Source organism: Protopterus annectens, chromosome 16.part0 (assembly GCF_019279795.1).
Source record: "Protopterus annectens isolate FY-2018-M chromosome 16.part0, PAN1.0, whole genome shotgun sequence".
Lineage (NCBI taxonomy): Eukaryota > Metazoa > Chordata > Ceratodontiformes > Protopteridae > Protopterus > Protopterus annectens.
The window spans coordinates 449,071,848-449,092,689 of record NC_056750.1 but is presented as its reverse complement, the minus strand read 5'-3'; the positions used below and the strand labels follow the sequence as shown (position 1 = coordinate 449,092,689).

At 42.4% G+C, this 20,842-nt stretch overlaps 1 protein-coding gene across 1 annotated transcript in view; it reads right to left on the bottom strand.

The window, feature by feature from the left end:
• The window catches only part of LOC122790608, a 1,229,598-nt gene extending 1,209,116 nt beyond the window's left edge, over positions 1–20,482 (bottom strand). The window contains exon 1 of the mRNA XM_044058134.1: positions 20,263–20,482. The gene's annotated coding sequence lies outside the window, so the exon portion shown is untranslated. The remainder of the gene's footprint in view (positions 1–20,262) is intronic.
• Positions 20,483–20,842: the final 360 nt, after the last annotated feature.

Here is a 20,842-nt window from a genome sequence, read left to right as displayed (position 1 = left end):
TAATACAGGGCAAGTGTGTACATCTCTGCACAGGAGTGACTGTTTGAATGTGGGGGGGGGGGGATAAAACATTTATACCATTGGTTAGTAGACTAGTCTACTCTGGAATTTTTTTTGTTTTTTCTCAATAGCCTGTCCCCTTGTTTAACCATTCCTCATACACAAGCTACCCTCTTATTTTTAAGATAAAAAAAAAAAAAAAAAAAAAAAAACGAACAACTCATCCATTTAGACTTTGCCTTGATTTTCAGCTCTGGTCACAACCCATCAATATTTTCAGTATGACCCAGTTGGCGGGGGGGAGGGGGGCAAACTAAATGGTACCCTATTTTCAAAGTGATTTCCTCTTTTTTTTTTTTTTTTTTTTTAAGTTGCCATTTGGTATCTTGCCAAGGAGAAGTACCAAATATCTCTTACACTTTTTCCCTAGAAACAGGAAAAATGAAACTATTCAACTCTGCAAAGAGCAAGACTGAACCTCTATATCCCAGACCTTTCAGTATTTTACTAAGTTTCCTAGCACTGAGCTTCCCTGATGGTCACAGCAGGGTAATTTAACTGCAGATTATTCCAAGACTTTAGCCATTTCTTGGCAAGGACAGAAATGGACTAGTCCAAACAGGACTTTCCAAGCAAAGAATCTCCCGTGGAAAGGTTACAAAAGGGGAAAACTTAGTCACTTTCTGGGATATTAACCCCCTCAACGGAGAAAAAGCAACTCACGGTCCTTTCCCCACAAATGGAGCTTCTCAGAATGGCACAAATCAAGGAGCCTCACCTAGCCACTTCCCTGATGCCAGCCAAAGTGGTTCTCCACTCGATAAGGGCAGAGGGTGGCCAACCTCCTGATCCTCCAGCACCAGCAGGACTGAGAAGAGTTGTGTGGTCCAAGGAATAGATGGCCAGAGAAGTCAACAGCAAATGGCAGAGATGAACAGAAATCAAGAGTCCATACTGAAGCGTCATGCATACCTTGTTTTTAGGGAAAGGAACAAAAGTGTTACCAGAACCAAAAAGTCAGTGTCCTTCCCATAAAAGGTGTTAAGACATGTTGTTACCGCAGCTTTGAAGAGTTGGTAGTAAAATATTCAGGGACACCTTCCAAAACGCAAAGTAGCCCCAGTCTCAACCACTTCACAGAAAAGGAGAAAAAAAAATTCACCTCACAAAGACAGCTCAAAGGGGAACCCAACAAAAAAATGTGCGAGACAAGCACCTAGCAAATTCTTGACCAGTCAATCTCAATACTTGACAAAAAATTAAGGTCCTAGTGAACACACAACACTAGCCCCAGTCACCATCAACACAGAAAAGTAATATGTTCTCACAAAAGGAGGGTCTCGCCACAGGGACACATCTGTCAAATGAAAATTGTGTTGAACAAGCACAGTTAGCAGAACTGAGGACAGTAGGTGGAACATGACAGGAAGCTTTGGAAATTAAATTTAAAGACCAAAACTCACACACATAAATTTGAAAACCATTTCTTGACAAGGAACAATGACCAAGACATGTCACGGCTTAGAAAATTGTGACAGCTTGTAAAAACACCAGTTCTAGCCTTCAGCAGAATTCCTCTGACAGGAAAGAAACGTTTTTTCACAATGAAGTGGAATGTATTCCCCAAAGCATACTTGCCTGCCCAGCCTTAATAAAGTGTTAGCTTACTGAGTTCCCAAAGCCTGGAGAGAAGAGTGTGCATTTTGACATCAAGAAAATTCTGAAGTTTTAGAACCCCACCCACAGATTTTATACTTCTCTACTCAAGCTGTGCAGGGGGACTAGGGCATATGGAAGGTGCCCTAACGTCTTGGAAGCTAGCTGACTGGTTCAGTCCTTGGCAAGCCACCCCATAAGCTGCAGCAACAGTAAATTTAAATTAACACCAAATGGCTGTAGCGTGTTATATGGGTAAAAAACAAGGAAGAAGAAAAAAGAAAAAAAACACTCCTGGTCCAGCAGTAGCAAGCGGCTTAGTGGATCTGCCACCACAATGCTCTCCTCTTGAGTGTGGACACTTCAGACTGAGGAACAATGCTAAACGGGTATATAACCATCCAGAAAGTCAAATACTGAATATAAAAAAGTAAACTGAAAATGACCATTCACAGCAACCTGTCCCAGTGTTAAACAGCTTCCAGCACATTCAGGGAGGAAATATTTTAGCAGTACTGCAGGCTACTACTCCATCTAGGCAGGACAGGTAAACTGTTATATGAACCTATACACAGGCCTAGTAGTAGAGAGAGATTTCTAGTAAGCCAAATCAATGGAAGTACATGAAGTCAAAATGCAACAGCAAGAGAGCACGAGTACCTGCTGTAGAGCCAAAAAACACATCCGACTGATGTGCACGGATGTGCTTTTCAGACAAAAAGAGCAGTATGACATCAGTTGAAAATGTGTAACCGTGAATGGTAAGCAAAAGCCGTACAGAGGCACATCATCCTTCCCTGCCCTCTACTACACAGCATGCCTCCAGAGTACTGCAAACTCAGTTAACCGGCACCAATGGGGACTAGTAGATATTAAATTGCATTTTATTTTTTTGCTGGTTGCTTAAGTTCCAGTTAGAGCGAGTTTACTGTATAACCTCCACTAATACGACTGGAGAAACTTGCTTTCACTCTTTCTACTACTAGGAAACCCATTACACCACACTGCTGCTTTGGCGTGTTGTTAGCAACATAAGCATAACATCACATGCCCCCATAGCCAAATATCTACTAAACCAAATTAGAGAGAGGCCATAGGTTTATACAGTGTATCCTATCAGAATTTTGAAGTATTGTTTCAACTTTTCAGGATAAGAAAACAGCCACACAGCTCAACTGCAGTGAAAATTTAACATGTACGTACTATTTGATAACAAGGTAGGTGGGCTAGTCCAAAGACCCATTTCAGCCACACCCCAAAAATACAGAAAAGCAAACATTTAAAAAAATACAACAAATGCAAAAATCACTTTTAAAGGAGTCTTGGAGTATATCTGGTGCAAATCCTTACGCCCGATAGAAATTATATATGGAGAAATACTGCAGACAGTGATCAGTAAAGAGTGTATATACATGAAATCTATTTTAAAATGTCAAAAATCTCAACAAGATGAACATTTAGGATTTAAAAAAAAAAAAAAAAACAACACACTACACACACGGTCTTGCTGGAGTCAATAAGCTGAAATATGTAAAGCACCTCAGTTCTCCTTTGCAGGTATTCAGAGTTATCCTTTCAGAACTTTGGGAGAGATTCCAGGACCTTTAAGAAATGTGGGTGAAGTGTTTCATAATGCCAGGCTTAGTCAAAAGAACTTTCTCCAGTGGCAGTTTAGTCTGGAGGTCTGCTTAAATACATCATCTTTCGCCTGGGTACTTCTACAGATGACTGTACAGTGACTCACCTTTTTCCTAGGTACTTCTTGGGGAGTAAACGAGGTCTTGGATGCACAGTTTCAGTCTCAAGGGCATGCAATAACCACAGTTAAGCATTTTGAGAGAGTACCTGGGAAAAGCTGACAACTAACGATTAGGACCCATTTTAGAAGTTGTAAGCAGGTATAATAAGATATGCCATTGGCAAGGGGGCAAATCATTTTCTGCCTTACGTATTTGGGAATTTTGTGCAGATTCAAGTTAGAGAAAAACTGTACTCCAATTTGGGAAAAGCATTCTGGCTAGAGAAAAGTGGGCTACAGGGGACAGTAAAAATAAGAGGATATGTACTCCATAACATTCCATCTGAGTAGGTAAACTTCATTTGTCTGCAACCTGTGGGATACGGATCCGATCTCTGATCAGAGCCGGCAACTTTACAAAGCTTAGATCCTAGCTCCTCCCCTTACCCATAATCCCCTGCCAACCCTGACTGACCTCAGATCAAGTTTGCCCGCAAGCACTATAGTGGATAACCAACTACATTATCAGAAATGGTACATCACTATAGGACATGAAACATCTGAAGGTCAGGGGGACGGAGGGGGGGGGGAACGGTTGCAGACAAATGAATTTTAACTACTCAGATGGAACGTTATGGTGAGTACATAACTTCTTAATCTGAAGTAGTTAACTTCATTTGGTCTGCAACCTGTGGGACAGAGTCCCCAGCTACCTAAACCTTGGGCAGCCTTAATGGAAGATGTTCAGGAGCACTGCGGAGCCAAAAGAAGTTCTCCCTCTGGAGAGGATGTCCAATTTATAATGATTGATGAAGGTACGAGATAAGGCCCAAGTGGGTGCTGAACAGATATCATCCAAGGAAACCCTGGATTTAAAGGCGGCAGATGTAGCCATAGCCCTAGTTGAGTGGGCATGAACTCCTTGAGGTGCGAGCCTGCCGGAATTTTGATACGCTGTAATGATACACTGAAATCCATCTCAATAAGGAAACTTTCGAGACTGGTTTACCTAGATTAAATTTGGCAAAGGAGACGAACAACTAGTCGGATTGTCTATGACCAGATGTCCTATGAATGTAAAATCTAAGTGGTCTGTGCACGTCTAAAGAATGTAGTCTGTACTCCCCTTTGTTCTGGTTAATATTAGACTCAGAAACTACCTTCGGGAGGAAGGAGGAATTGGTCCCGAGATAAACCCTAGCCTTTCACAAGGATAGGGTTTACCTCAGGACAAATATGGAGTTTCACAGAAAGAGCTTGCAATTCAGATACTCTCCTGGCTGAAGTAATAGCCACAAGAAAGGCAGTTTTCCAAGACAAATATTTGAGGTCTTCTGAAGACGCCGGTTCGAGGGAGGGGCCGTCAGAGCTTGTAATACCAAGGTCAAATCCCATGGAGGTACCGCTTCCTTTATTGGAGATCTAAGTAGGAAGGTGCCCTTTAGGAACGTTTTGCACAATTTTGTAGTAATCAAAGGACCCATTTCAATACCTACGTGATGAGAGATAGCTGCTAACTGAACCTTAACCGTAGAACAGCTAGCTCCGCCATTAAAAAGATCTGAAGGAAAGTCCAGCACCGCAGGCAAGGGGGCTGTAAAAGGATCCGAATTATGGTGTTCTGCCCAGATAGAGAAACGCTTCCATTTACTACCATAGACCTGCCTAGTAGAGGGCTTGTGCGCTGCTACTAGGATAGTTTTAACTGGAGAAGAGATACCGGGAGTCCTAGCTACAAGTGGAACTGGAGCAGCCAAGCCGTAAGCTTAAGGCTGGCTAGGTCGGGAAGTGGGAGCCCCAGGGGTGGGAGATTAGATCCGGAAGGGGATCTAGAATCCAAGGCGGATTCACTCGAAACCAGAGGTAAGGGAACCAAGCTTGGCGAGGCCAGAATGGGGCAATGAGGATCATCCTATTCCCCAACCGACTGGCTTTCTGAAGAAGTTTCAGCATGAGGGGGAAGAGGGTAGGCATAGAGAATACCGGGAGGCCATGCATGCACCAAGGCGTCCCTCGGGTCTTCCCCGGCAGGGGGAATGAGAGCAAAGTAATTGTTGCATTTCGTGTTTGAGGGAGATGCGAAAAGATCGCAACAGGCCTGCCCCCAAACAGCAAAAATTCTACTCGCTACTCGAGGATTGAGGGACCACTCGTAAGGTGAAAGGATGATGCGACAGTCTACCAGCATGCTGGTCTGTCCCAGAATGTGCGTTGCAATGAGAAAGTGGTTGATGGAGATCGCCCATTCCCACACTCTCATGGCTTCGACAGAGTGGGTCAAGACCCGGTTCCCCCTTGTTTGTGGATATACCATACCACAGACATACTCTGTCTGGACTGCAATTGTTCCTGCAGGCAGAAGGCTCTGAAGTGCTTGCAACGGACAACAGCACTACCCTCATCTCCAGAACATTTATGTGCAATAAGGTCTCCAAATCGTTCCACGTGCCTTGGACCGTCCTGCCCAAGCAATGCCTCCCCCACCCAAGAGTGGCCATGCGAGTGGAGTACAACTGTTTGTCCTCCACCGATATGGACCGGGGGGGGGGGGGGCAATGCAGCGTACTCTTTAATAAGGTCTCGCTGCGGCCGTATCACATGTGCCATGTAGTTCAGGGACCTTACAGTGAAAGTCGCTGAACTAAAGACCTGCTTCCCAAGACTGTCCATCGAGCGAGACTCCTTGCTCAGGGGATGGACCGAGGGACTCTCTTGGGCCAACTCCCTCTTGGTGGCTGCCACCACCAACATGGCATCCACGGGGGGTCCCTTGCTCCAATGGGACTTCAGTGGGGAGGCTTAGAATTCTGTCTGGACGTTTGGGGACTGGCTCCAGTGTCCGGCTCCTTCCATGCCCTAGTGGTAATAAGGTCCACTAAGGGGTCTGCCGGAGGGGACACCCAAGAGGTAGATGGGCCTGCTTCGAACGCCTCCAGGAACATGGATTCGTCCGAGGAAGCCTTGGGGGCAGACCCCCCCCCTGATCCTACGCATTTCCATGATGTCTCCAAAGGAGACATCCTCGGGGGGGGGGGGGTGACCTTGGGAAGCCTTCCAAGTCTGACAGAAGACATTTATTTGGATGAGGGGGGAGTCCACGTGCCTCCTCTTGCACTTTCGCTTGTGAGGAACATCCTCGGGGGGAGGGGGGGGCTGTCAGAGGATGTCTCACCAGCCACATCTTGTTCCAGGGGAACGACCCGAGACCTCAAAGCAGGCTATCCCTGTGGCCAAGTGATGGAAGCCTGACCCGAGAGTGAGTGCTGGGCGGAACCGAAGCAAGGACTGGGGGCCTGGATGCACTCAGAGCCCTCTCCACCACATCGATGGCAGAGGGAGAGCCGATCTCTCTGGGATGCGAGAGCAGGAGATAGAGTCCCGGCCGGGGGGAGAGAGGCAGGAGTGGCCGCCACAGAAGCACCGAGGGCAAGAGTCCTGCTAGGATCAGCTTCGACCTCCTGTCCTTCAGTGCCCTGAGGTTTAATGCCGCACAGATAGAACACCCAGAGGAGAGGTGTTCAACCCTAAGGCACCGGACACACCAAGTGTGGCCATCTGCTGGGGAGAGCTTATGGCCACACTGTGCACTTACACACTGTAAACACACACACACTGTAAACACACACACACTGTAAACACACACACACTGTAAACACACTAAGACCAGCGAGGAAAAATTTTACTAAAAATTTAAAGAGGTTATATAAAAATAAGGTTACAACAAGGGAAACCTAACCAACACACTCAAACAAGTTTGAGAAAAATTTAAGAAACAAGGACTTCTGACCGAAAGACCAGGAGCTCGCAATCTAGCTGCTGTTCAGAAGCGTGGCAAACTATATCTGAGGTCAGTCAGGGTTGGCAGGGGATTATGGGTAAGGGGAGAAGCTAGGAGCTCGAATCTAAACTTTGTAAAGTTGCCAGCTCGGATCCGTATCCCACAGGTTGCAGACCAAATGAAGTTAACTACTTCAGAATCTCAAAGTTGAGAAAATGGTCTACAAGACTTGAGAAGAGAACAAAAAAAAGGAGAGAGAGAAAAAAAAAAAAAAAAAAAAAAAAAGAGAAAACAAAAACAAAGGTCCAGGTTAAATCCTAGGGAATGTGTATTCAGAAAAAGAGAATATTGTAGTCAAAGGCAGAAAAGGGAGTTTGAGAGACTGGAAACAAGTTTTGTTTGTGCAGCTATTAGAAGGCAAGTACAAAGCATCCAGTTGCTTAGCTCAGAGGACTACTTTAGTTCATTGTGAACAGAGGCTAAATGAGGTCATTGTCGCATACAATACAACAAAAAAAATGGAAGATCTGCAAAATTAACAGAGATCAGAATAGGAACCCAGAATTGGAATTTGTGGCACTCATGTTTAGGGTGGCAAGCAACAAGGGGTTGTTAGTGTGGCTTGGAATTTTCTTTTCTCTGGGTAACTTTGGAGCTACTTGATAGTACCGTAGCCAAATTGTTCAGTTTAAGAATTTTATAGTCAACAGTTCTGAATCTCCTGGGCATAAACAAATATACAAGCAGTGACCAGAACATCACAAATGGAGTCAATTTCAGTGAGCAAAGTCATGGTTATACTTAAACTATTTTTTTTTTAAAGAAATGGCTCGTCTGATAGCAAGCCATAGCTATTGGTCTCTATGCCAAAAAGAGTTTTAAGCAGTGAGTTCACAACTACACATGCAGACCAGAAATCCACTGGAGCACAGCCCAAACTTCCCAGGAATACTATCTGGATAAACAGTTTGCTCAGACACAATAGGCAACTGCAGGCTGAGGAAATCTAACCCTAAAAGTAAAATTAGCTGATCAACAGCTCCTAGCCTTAAACCTCTGCTGGCTGCCAGACTTTACCCAATTTCAGCCACCCTTCAGCAGACTGAGGAAATGCACATAAAAAAAAACAACAAAAAGTCATTAGATGCATCACACAAATCCAGTATCCATGTAATTGTACTCAAGTATGTCAGTGCAGACTACTGCATTAACACTGGAACTGGTGCTGAACTTCATGACTAGTGAAAAGATGTGTGCTGTCAAAAGGTAATAAAATGGTCACAGCACAGCTTTCTTCCTTTACTCTCTCTGCCACATGCCTTCTGGCAACCCCTTCCATCAGCAAAGCATTGCATCCCCCAGTATGAGGGCTGTACCCAGAATCATGGTAGTGAGACTCGGGGAAGCAGAGTATTAGGCAGCATAAGGATCTGTTCCTCCCTCGTCCTATTCCCGACAACCGAGTGGATTATTAAGCAACTCCTCTCCTGGTGGAGACATCCACACTTGCCATCAGTGCAGGACTACTATGCAGCATGCTTGTGTGCCAGGATATGAGCTAGTGTCACCAACTATCAACCATAGTGCACATCCTTCACAGAACCAGCATCTTGCGTAATATGCTCAAAGCATTCTGCACTAGCACTAAAGTGGTAGGGAACTGGTAGCAAGCCACAGCCCCCCCCCCCCAAAGTAGAGCGGTTGGCGTAATGGTTGATGTGCTTACCTTACAGACTAGCTACATGGTTTGATCTGACATGGGGTAATTGGCTATGCAAAATGGCCCACAAAGGCAGTTAGCCTAGTACCAATTTATGAACCTATAGTACCAATTTATGAACCTACAGTTGCCCATTTCAACAATCGCCCGAAATGCTACTTGAACTTTGTTATACGAGGCACAGTCATCCCTCTGCACCACACATTAAGGAAGTAGTCTCAATTTCACATTACTTACACGCAATCTTTTCCACTTGGGCAGTGAAAATTGCATCCCGTTAAAAAAAATTAAAATTAGTGTCTTTAGTGCAACATCTAACCACTACCATATTCTCCATGTTTTGAACACAAAAAAGTGGTACTGTTGCATTCCAACTGGTTAAGGACTGCAACAGTTTTATGCATGAGCAGACGCCCATTAATAGGAATTAGAGAAAAAAAAAAAAATCATGCAGGGGTATACAAAACACACAGATTTAATAACTGCAGAAACACAATGAGCTACATCAAAAGCCAACAGCCAAAATAATCACCCACCTCAGTTTTCTGCATGCAAGACAGCAAAGCATGACCCACTAATGTTTCTGTAGTACATATGGGGACAAACTCAAGCCAACTACTGGACTGTACCAGAGCTAACACACCAAACTGAAGTTCAGCTATTATGTCTGTTGAGGCCCCCCATTGGATTTAAATTCGCCTGTTTAGAGGGAATGAACAGAATTAGTGTGCTAACCTATTGACAAGGATCGATACTGGGTATGCTGTACCACTGGTGCCAGAGAAATCCAAGTGGCATGAAACTGATGTACCTAAATAGTAGGAACAGTTGAGCTGAAAGGTGCTACTGTAGCAGGAGGAGCAAAGGCATTACTGCTGTCAAGGTTCTAAGGTCAGCTGTGTTGTCTATGAAGAAGTGTTGAAATTGCTAGGTAGTTTAAGTTGGAAGAGGCTAGGTGAAGGGCATAGCTTGGTTTGTGTCCTTAGATTCTTCTTCCGGCTTTTCCCAATTAGGGGTCACCACAGCACCTAAGTTGCCAGCCCGGCGCCCAACCTTCCACAGAAGGCACACACTCATACCTAGGACTAATTTTAGAGTGTCCAATCCACCTACAGCATGTCTTTGCGATGTGGGAGGAAACCCACGTGACCACAGGGAGGACATGAAGACTCCGAACAGAAGGCACCCCAGCAGAGGATCGAACGGGAGAACCTCCTGCTGCGAGGCGACAACACTAACTGCTGCACCACCGTAGCCGCCCTAGATCATAATTGTGTGTGTGGGGTGGGGGGGCAGGTTACATTTACTGCACTTCTGCAAATTGCTAATGTTTTCATCACTGGTTCAAGAACTCAAAAGCCATGTTTTTTCTTCCCAGAGAAAAATTCCTTCCCTGTAATCAAATACTCACTTTACATACAAGAAAAAAACGTTTAATTATAATGTGCCTTATCAGTTACAGATTGCCAGCATAAAACCTCAGATAAGTAGTGCAACCTGGAGCCTGAACAAAGGCAGGGCTTTCAAAGTTAACTTTCAGGTGCAAATGTCTGTCCTTTTAATAAAGCTCAGTCCCACAAACAAAGCAAGCAAGTTCATCTAACTCTTCTTTCCATCAGTATTTGATTTTGCATCTTTTTTTTACAATACAGTTTCTGTAAAAGTGCCTTTTCCTTCTAATGTTTTAAATTTTTGCATTATACACTGCTTTGTTGAGAGACAGTGAATTATGAAAATTATTGTCTTATTCTAGCTAGGATATTTAAAACTGTGAATGCAGCAAACCATCTCAGACCAAGTAACAGCAGATAATCACAGGGGTTAGATTTCTCACACATGGACACTGAACTAATAATGTTACTCTGAAAAGAAAAATCAACTCTGCTATATTTTAAGACTGCCATTCAAACATTCCATAAAATGCTGTAAGAGACAGCCACTAATGAAAATCAAAAGGAAACAAGTTCATAGGTAGGTACTAGGCTATCGGCTCCGGGGCCTACACAAGCCCAGCCAAAAAGGTACCCTGGCTTTTGCCACCTAAGAAAGTTATTTTCCTGTGCCACTGTCAACCAGAGCCACAGAGGTGATCCCCAGGGTGAATTTCATATTTCCCATCCAATCATAAAGATTTTTCTTGGGAGTGCTAATGAGAGCTTTGTTTGATATAGATAGGTAGTTTATTCCAGAGTACGAGAGTCTCTGAGACAGGAATCTATCCCTACGGCATGTTCCGTTTATTGTAGTGACAAGGCTTAGGTCCCTAGAGCATGTAGCTTGGAGGGATTGGAATTTCTTTAAGTGGAGCATGTCCAACAGCTCTGGGTGTGACATAGCTATGTTAAGCACAGATCACCTCTGAGTAGGCGATATGCGGAGTAAAGCTGGAGTTTGAGACTGTGCGTAGGGCATCTGTTTGAGGCCAGTAATCCTCTGCGAGGTGTTTCTGCGGCCTTTCCAGTTGTTGTAAAGGTAGTCAGGCACATACCAAAAGGGGCGTTGCACTCTATAATGGGTCTAATGAGTAGAGAGGTCTAATGAGTGATGAGTAGAGGGGAACAATGACCTCTTTCTGGATGAGAAACCTTTTGTGATGAGGTGTGCCACGTAGGATTTTCTGACTACTGTGGCAATGTGATTATCAAAGGAGAGACTACTGTCAACCTGTGTCCCAAAGTAATTAAGTGTGAATCAATGCTGACAGTGAATCAATGCTGACAGTAAAGAGTAAGCAATCACAGCAATGTTAAAAGTTGATGAGAAATCCACGATAAAAATGACCCCCCTCATCATAATGGATTTTTTTCTGTCCCTATAACATGACATCAGGAAGGAGAAGGCATAGACTGTAAAACAAAATCATGCTACCCATGGCAGCCTCCTCCAAATCATTTTGGGGTATAACAAATTAGAAAATAGTAACCATTTACTTTGAGACAGACATCAGAAATGCAGAAAAGTTAAAGATTTGCTGAAAATCCTACTTTTTTCTCAGTTTTTGTCTGAGGTTATCCTTTAACAGTTTTTTTTAAGCAGCAGTTTCAACAAAATTAGTTAAGACTGAATAAGTTGGATAATTTTAAAACCTTTGGTAAGAATCAAAGAAAAATACCTATTTACAGATATTTTGCATTCTCTACACCCCAATCCACATTATGACACCCCCCTAACTCCTTAAGGTCAACTTCAGAAGCTTAATAAATTAAGTATATGAATTTCATGCTGTCGTCCTTTAGTTCCCTGATATAGCTGTCATTAATGAAACATGGCTTAAGCCTTGCAATAAATCTGAAGAATTTCTTCCCAATGGCTAGAACATCCTCAGAACAGAGTTATCTAGACGTGGTGGTAGGATTACCATTTTATTTAAAAACAAACTTAAATTGGCACAAAACTCTACGCCACCAGATATCCCCACCCCAGTAGTGATTATTCATGTCTGGGCGTACTGATTATTCATGTCTAGGCGTACAAGTCCATTATTTTTATAGCGATCTACAGGCCCCTGCTAATAAACCTCCAAAATATTGAAAATATCCTTGAATGGAGCTCTACAAACTTCAGTAATGGAACTTATACTTAGAGCAGGTAGTCCAGTCAAGGTTAAAATCTCCAAGTCCCCTACCAACTTTATATACCTTTACACTTTGTCAAAATTAAGCCACCCCACACACACTGAAACAAACCAACAATGGCAATCAATTCTTGACTGGGACTTTAACAAATCCATTAGCTATGATGCTGTGCGTCCCCCTCACACACTAGGCAATCACTTCCCTACCTACTTGATTAGAAAACACAATTCCTGTAACATTTCATTTCACTTCACATTTGCAAAAAAATACTTTCTACCTTATTTAATATTCAACATGACTGGGCACCTCTAAAAACTAATTTGACTGTGCAGTACTTCAATAGTGCTTTCGTACAAATACTTAACCTAGCCCCAATTAGGAAAATCCATACCAAATCCAAACAGTTCCCTGGTTATCAAAAGACAATTCTACTAAAAACAGACTGGTATCTTTCACAAAATCTCATTACCTACCAACAACTTCGAAATCAAACTAAACAAAAACCTTCCAAGCAAGTCAAAGTACCAGAAAAATCCCCCCAAAATTCTGGCAAATCAACTTCCTCCTCAACCCGAGAACACCCATTATCCCAGCCCAAACTCTGACCAACCCAAATGACTGCATAGCCAAATCCCCATTTTATCAACTCAATAACTTAAACAGAACGCCTCTGTCCATATCTCAAATCTCCAACAATAATTATACCCTCCTCTCTCTCAAGCCTATCCAAACAAGTTATGTTTTATCTCCATTCTAAACTAAAACCTTGGACACTAGCTGCAGACCAACTACCAGATTACCTTCTACAACTAGCTACTTCCATCACTTACGCTACATCTATTCTCATTAACCTTTCCCCATCTCTGAACAGTACGTACCATTCCTCTGGAATATATCTCGCGTCATACCGTTACATAAAAGCAGTCCCTCTATTGATGTATCCAACTACAGACCCATAGCCATTTTGTCAGTTTGCCAAAATCTTACACAGATGTACACACAAGCAGATCTTAGACAACTTGTCAAATCTATTACCCGATACACAGCATGGCTTTTGACCTAGGCATAAAACACCAGTACAGCTATAATTAGCTTTACTAATACCGTAAATCAACTAGTCTCTGCTATCTTCATAGACATGAAAAAGCATTTGTATCTCAAACACTTCTCAATAAAACTGGCTACCACTGCAGCCCTGAAGCCCTAAGCTGGTTTCATAGCTACCAGTCACAGGAAATAAGCCACTTTATGGGACAATAAATAATCTCCGCTGAAAACAGCCCACTTGCCCAGGCTCTACCAGGTTAACAAATGTAAAATAAACTCTTCCTTCCAGCTCCCTGTGTGTAGGAGTCCCACAAGATCTATGATTGGCCCGCTTTTATTCACATTTTTTTTTGTTTTTTTACCAATGACCTAAACTTCTCAGCAAATCCAGCCATACAATATGCTGATGATGCTTCCCTAATCTGCTCTGCCCCTTCCATCAAGGAACTCCAAGAAATCTCAGGCAGCCCTCCACAATACTGAAAACTACTTAGCCCAACAACCTATACTTAACCCCAATAAAACCAAGCTTATGGTCTTCTACAATACGTCAACCACCTATATCATTTCCTCCTCCAATGGCACAAAAAAAAAAACTCTAACATACAAAACTTCTTGGTGCCACAACTGATAGTGGATTTAAGTTTGACAAATATTTCACCAACAATTAAAAAGGTTGGTGTCAAACTGGGTTCTCTCTATAGGGCTAAATCATACCTTACTGATCATGCCAGACTCAACACCCAGAAACCATCTCTTCTCTTCCCTGGTTTACGGTTAACAAATAATTACCAATATTTGCAAAACTGAACTCCACTATTAACTGCCCATACAGTCTCTGCCCAACTCTGTCTAACCTTGTCCAACCATACACTAACCTAAATTCTTAGGTATGCTGATAAAGTACTGAAAGTTGTCATAACCCAAAACTCACGGCATCTCCTTATACACACACATCACTGCCAAACACTGGAATTCCCTCCCTCAGCATATTCTGTCCATCAATGACGCAGGTTCATTTAAAATAGCCCCTAAATGAATATTTCACCAAATGTAGGCCTTGCTCATGTTCTCCACCAGGCTAATTTAACGCCTTACTGTCTAGCTTCCTTCTCTCCACCGCCCATTGTCAATATTTCTTGGCAATTTAGCTTCAGCTTGTGATTTTTTTCAGGGTAAAACAAAATACTTGTACTAATTAGAGCTGCGGTGGTGCAGCGGTAGCGTTGTTGCCTCACAGCCAGAGGTTCTCCCGTTCGATTCTCTGCTGGAGCGCCTTCTGTGTGGAGTCTGCATGTCCTCCCCGCGGTAGAGTGGCATTTGAAAGACATGCGGGGGGCATGCCTTCGAAGGTTGGGCGGGCTGGCACCTCGGCACCATAAAAATCTGCCAATCATTAGCAGACCAGAGTTCCGCTGTGGAGACCCCTCACCAGGAAAAGCTGAAACAAAACAATTCAGACAAAACAAAAATAAACTTATTGTACTACCACTGTTATATGCTCTTAGACACAATGTCAAGGAACTTGCATTTGAACTCCTATTGTAATTGTCATATGTACAAATCTATAAAAAATATAATCTTCCTTGGAGCCTCTCCCCAGGTCTCTGCTGAAAATCGGCCTCTGGCCCAGTAGACACTACCCGGTCATCAAATGTAAGAAAGTTTTTGTGCCACTATAAATGATCCCAGATGTGAGCTTTAAACACCAGGCTAAGGGACTTGGTGGCATAAAGCTTTAAGTGGATACGATGTAAAGGCAAATATGCCTCCATGGAATGATTTTAATATTTAAATTTGGAGCCACAAAACACAGAAATGTAAAAGGTCTGATCCAAGAAAAGAACCACATGCTTGTCTGATGTCCCCAATGTTAAAAAGTAGAGAGGACAATAGAAATGGGGAGGGAGTAAGAAAATGAAGGTAATTAAGGTGCAACACTTTACCAAGAGTAATTAAGACGACACTGCATGGGACGAGAGTAGCAACATACACGTGTGTGCATGTGCACATTAATGGAGGGATGCATTTTATAACAGTTTACTGGGAAACTTTGGCTGGGCACAAAAGGGGATGGGGGGGGGGGACAGCATCAGGAGCCTAGGGAGAAAAGTCCCAGAAAACATGACAAATATAAACTTTAGTGATTAAAGTAAAAAAATATCACTAAAGAATTGTAAACTGCATCCGATCACTGTACAATTACCAAGTACAGCAGGCACGGAAATAAAGGCTAAAGTTGTCAAAACGACCTGATCGCCTCTGATTCATGTGAGCAATAAGTCAAATTACCGGGAATAGAATATAAAGACATATATACAAATCTAACAGATCACAAAAACAAAAAAACACACACACAGAAAGGGATGCTGTCAGAACCATGCGGTGAAAGTTTGATAAAGCAAATACACAAAAGAATATAATCTTTAGAGAATCAGCCGTGAACTGAGTAATATGGAGTGAAGACCTCAAATCTCCAATGCATTAGTATTAATGAATCCCAAACTGCATATAAACAGCTCATAAAACAAAAAAAAAAAAAAAAAAAAGTTGTTGTGCTAGTCAGGCAGCCACAGGCAAGTAGCCTGCAACAGCTTAGAGTAAGGTATAAACACGGAGGGCATAGTTAATTTTCCCTCCAATTAACTTGATGTAGATGTAACTGACAGAGGTCAGTTCAGTTTAAAATCTTAATTGGGATTTCTTCTAAGACAACACAAACTGGGGAAAAAAAAAAAAATCATTACTGAACCTCCTGCACATCATACACAAACACCAGGACTGACCGTTCTAAAGACAAACCTTGCCTGCAGTATAAACAGGACCTGCTGGAGAGAGTTATATCCTAGAGACTACCCCCTCTCAGGAAGAGGCTCCCCATCGATGTGAAGCAGAGTTCTCCCCAACCCAATTCAAGTATACTTCTGCAACTTTGGTGATACACAAGCCTTTAAGTGTTGAGGTCTTTGTATATTTTGGAAAAATAAAAGTAACCCTACTCTTTTCCACAAGGGACGTGGTATCCTTTACACCATCTCAAATATCAAGTCGGGCAACTGTAACTATTATTTCATGCCTTGTTTGAAGAACAGCACCGCATGTGAAAACAGAATCTTTGATCTACCCTACAGCAAAGGTAAATGTCAGTGGCTCAAAAGGTAGAGCATTCAAGTTATACTAACACACACTATCACTACATCACCCAACGTCCCCGTCTAGTTGTGCAGTTCCCTCTTGCAGGTATGGGCCAAGTTCAATTAACAGGACGAGTGTAATGCATAGGAGTCTAAGATATGAAGGTGTTGCAGTATCACTATACAATGAAATCCATTTGGTGACCAGAACATAAGAGCATTCTCTGCCCCCCCCCCCTTTCTTGTCACAGCCGAAACAGAGAGAGAGAGAGAGAGACAGACAGAGAGAGAGAGCGCAAAGCAGTACTACTTAGTACTTAAAAAAATAAATAAATAAATAGAGCTATGCAGTTGACAAGTATAACAGCTGTTTCAAGGGAATAAAATAAGTTAGTGTCAGAGTATAGCAAGGCATCTTAAAGACCTCTAGCGGCAATATTTGCACTTTCAAACTACACAGCAGTGTTCCAGTAAGTTACATAACAGAAAGAAGTACTCTAGGAGTAGCCCGACAGCAACAACTATATAAGGGGAGCAGCCACCTCTGTGCCATGGTTCTTAACTCCATGAAGAAAGAAGCAAAACACCACACTTTGTGGACAGTCTCTACTGCAGTAGTTATCAAATGAATGACCCTTATAGAAAGAGTCTAAGGTCATAGACACCAAAAGAAAATAAAAAGTACACAATTTCAGCTGTAAAAATTAAGTGCCTTACGAAACAGCAAGGTTATCACTGTGGCTTGGCATATATACAGAGTCAGACATTGCAATCACTTTTGACATATGGCAAAATTAAGAGAATCAGTCCAAGGAGAAAGCAGAGACTCCACCAGTGAGAAGATGCTAAACCTGAAAAACTTCCTACCCTGTTGTGTAAGACTGTACAGCTACTATGGCTCCATGTTAGTATTTCCCTTTTGGTCCAAGTTTTATGATCCCCTCAGGAGCACAGCAGCAAATGCTTAAGCCAGGTAAAGGTAAACTGCATGGGCAGACCATCTTCACTAGGGTGGAAATAAAAACATGCTTATCAGAGAAAGATCGTCCTCATGGATGCCAAAACATTTGACAATTTCTCAATTGTTTTGCAAAATAAGCCAATAGGGATAACTGATCTACAATTGATGGGAGCTTGTGGAAGGACTTCCATTCTAGACTAACCTATCAGATCAGACATAAAAGATCAGCTTTTTGTTCTCTTAAAAGAAGACAATAGATTATTTCTGACTGAACAATTTATCTGGTTTTATGAACAGGTGTTTCTGGTTTCACCCAACAACCTGTAAACAACTGAATGAAGAGAGGGCCAGTTCTGCACACCACATATATGCCTACACGATCAGTAGATGCAAACACTGACGGCAACAGTTGCACTTCCCACCACTGAATTTCAAATGCACTGTATAATTCAAATGCATCCCGGCCCCACTTTATGCCCTATTCATACATAATTACCTTTGCCATCAATGTAAAAGGACTCAAAAACACTAACTAGTACACAGCAGTTCTTTCAGCTTATTGTCACTCAGCTGAAGCATAACTTGTGTCAAGAGGCATCTGGAAAAGTCCAAAAATATGAACAAATTTTATGTATGGCTCTTACAAACTTAAGTTGCTAGACCGAACAGGATTTGTGTTAGCGTGCATTTTCTGAAGGCTACGAAATCTGAAACTAAAGTCTGTCATTTAGTGAATTCAATACTCAGTGATTTGCCAGAAAAAAAACAACACCATAAATATGATGCAAAAATCTATACAGCCAGTAACCAAAGTTGTGAGGCAGAACCAAATATATGGTTGTCACTGAAATAAGGCAAATGACCCATTTATACAACCATCACCACAGTCTTGTTCATATGTTGGATTCTCTGGATATTTCTCCCCACAATATTTACTTCTCTGGACCCCTGTCTAGCAGGGCGACTGACATGATCCCTTTGGGGGGGTCCTTTTGAAGAAGGCCCAATGAGGCGCTCTACTTGACATGTATGGGCAGTCTTATTCCAAGAGTACGGAGAGACTAGTCTCTGGGTCAGGAACCTATCCCTGAGAAACACAACTTGGCAAGAAAGTATCACTCTTAAAGCTGGTCAATGTTAAAAGTAGCAATCGCACTCATATGACTACCACCCCTCTCAAAAATGCCACACGTACTACGTCAGTACAAAAAAAAAAGGTGTGTGTGTGTGTGTGGGGGGGGGGGGGGGGCGATGTATACAATGCAACCTACGAGAAGGGAGATTACCCTTAACGCTTCCGCCGGTAGGTACGAACATAATACACTAGATCGAGTAGACAAGACCCAAAAGTGCAACGAAACCAGTATTGCAACCGTTGGTACATGGTAAACAAGAGGACAACTGTGAACTTTCATATTAAACACAAAAACGTAAATTAATGCTCACGGAGAAGAATTTCTCATTCCTACTGTAGCCCGTCTTCCAAACCACCTACGTCTATCACGCAGCACTTTAACAGTTTCTACTTATTCTCACAAGTAAACTAGTAGATTCGCAATACAATGCGAACTACAAACATATTAAAAAGCTACTGCACACACTCCCATAATCACACTTGTTTTGAGAGTGCATACGTTAAATGTATTTTTACGAAATAGGCGCCGGAAATGCTAGTCTCCACGCCACCAACTAGAGACACAAGTCCATCGGGTCATTCCGTAGGCAGAAAATAATACACACTTTCGAAAAGTGCAACAAACGTACACAAAAAGCGTAAAGTAATGCCCGAAAAGCATGCAACCAATTATAACGTATGGGACAATGGGGCCTAGTAACAATATTTCCAGTTACAATTGTACGAAACACACTCCCAGAAGTACTCCATGACCTAGTCCAAAACCCTCAATTACTACGAATCTCTCTCCACTTCCAAACCTGACCTTAAAAGCATCAAATACTTCCAACAACGTGGATTTACGCAGTAAACACATCTAGCAAATGAACTCGGTGTTATCACTACGCAAGCGCATACACCACACTCCGCCATTCACTTCTGGCCACAGCATCATTGTAACAGCCTCTTGGACGCAGCGCGATTTCTACCAATTAAAACACATAATGCAGCAGCGCTAAGCAAAAAAATAATAATTTACTTAACTTTACGTGTCTAGTTTATGTTACTTTTTAAGCAAAACCACTTCAAATAGCTTCCATCGGCAATGGCGGTAATTTTACTTTCACTGAAACGGACAGACTAATCGTAGAACTACAAGAACCACCACGATAAAGAGCTCAGGGTTTAATGTATTTAGTTCGCCATCACCTCTACGACTTCATTATCAGACGAACATCAATGAAAGAACGATAAGTTTCCAAGCTACAACTCCCAAACCATTTGAAAAAACACCGTCTGCATCTCACATCAAGTTCCGCATTCCCTTTATAAGGGAAATGTAGGCAACCCCCATGCGGTTGAAGGTTTTACCTCAAGGCACCTCTTTATTCTCCCAACAAGTAGACAAGAAAAAAACACGCAAGGTTAATCCTTGAAAATGATTTCTGATCGTATCTTAAAAAAACAGCACTGTGGATAATAACAGAAATATTTTCCTATAAATAACGCGACAGTACATATATAATAAAACTAGCCTACCAAAAGCCTTCCTCCGGCCAGCTCTAAATTTCCTTTGCTCCCAGACTCTTCTCTGGCAGAACACCAGCAACAGTCAGGCCTCCTTCTCACGTGGTGAACCTGCACACTAATGGTTGGTTAGGCAGCGCGCGGTCTTCCAAGTGTTGTTGATAGCGCCACCCTTCCCTGTTCCCTCCTCTTTGTTGTTGCTGCAGCTGAGACTGCAAAAGTGAGATAGATAGTCCAGCGAAGTACTACTTACCAATAGCAGTTATCTAAAATTAGTCTGATGGTGCTATGTTGATTTACCCTTACTGCGCACAACGTACAGGAGCCGCGTTCAACAGATAACCTGCAAAGCAGGAAAATGATACCTCACATGATGTCCACTGCAGTACCTGAAGTTACCTACTCTATATATATATATATATATATATATATATATATATATATATATATATATATATATATATATATATACACGTGTTTTAATCTGCAGGACAGCACGTTTTCTCTTTGTAATGAGAAAAGATTGAATGTATGATTGCATTTGATCTATACTAATAAAACTGGAGAAAACTCACGCTGCGAGTTTTACAAT